This window comes from Triticum dicoccoides, chromosome 2A, assembly GCF_002162155.2.
Source record: "Triticum dicoccoides isolate Atlit2015 ecotype Zavitan chromosome 2A, WEW_v2.0, whole genome shotgun sequence".
Taxonomy (NCBI): domain Eukaryota; kingdom Viridiplantae; phylum Streptophyta; class Magnoliopsida; order Poales; family Poaceae; genus Triticum; species Triticum dicoccoides.
The window spans coordinates 69,009,099-69,009,780 of record NC_041382.1 but is presented as its reverse complement, the minus strand read 5'-3'; positions in this window follow the sequence as shown (position 1 = coordinate 69,009,780).

Genomic DNA, 682 nt, shown 5'->3' with positions numbered 1-682 from the left:
ATAAATAAAGCAACAAAGAAAACAAAAAAACTAAAAAAGTGTTTTCAAATTTGAAAACTAATGGCACTAACAGAAAGTTTATAATTTTTCTAAAACTAATGGCACTAACAGAAAGTTTATAATTTTGCTAACCTAAAAGCAAACAGAATTAAAAATTAAAGCAAAAAACAAAAGAAAATAAATAATGCAAAAAACAAATCAAAAAAACAGGAAAAAACTATTTTTATAGTAAAGTTAATCACAAAATAAAATAAATAAAGCAACAAAGAAAACAAAAAAACAAAAAAATTATTTTCAAATTTGAAAACTAATGGCATTAACAAAAAGTTTATAATTTTTCTAAAACTAAAAGCATAAAGAATTAAAAAATAAAGCAAAAAACAAAAGAAAATAAATAAAGCAACAAAAAATGCCACCTACTGGGCCACCACGGCCTGAATACGATTAGAAATCCTACCATGGGCCAGGATTCAGGCCCGCAGCAGGCCCAGTAGGCCCACAGGCATTGTAGTGACAGATTAGACCCGAAAGCCTGCAGTTGAGAGGAGCTCGGGAGGGTGGGCGCAGCAGCGCTTATAAACCACTCCCGAGCCCTCTCAACTAGCGAGGTGGGACTAAACTTTTGGGCGCGGGGCAACACAAGGCCATTGGTCCCGGTTGGTGGCACCAACCGGGACTAAAG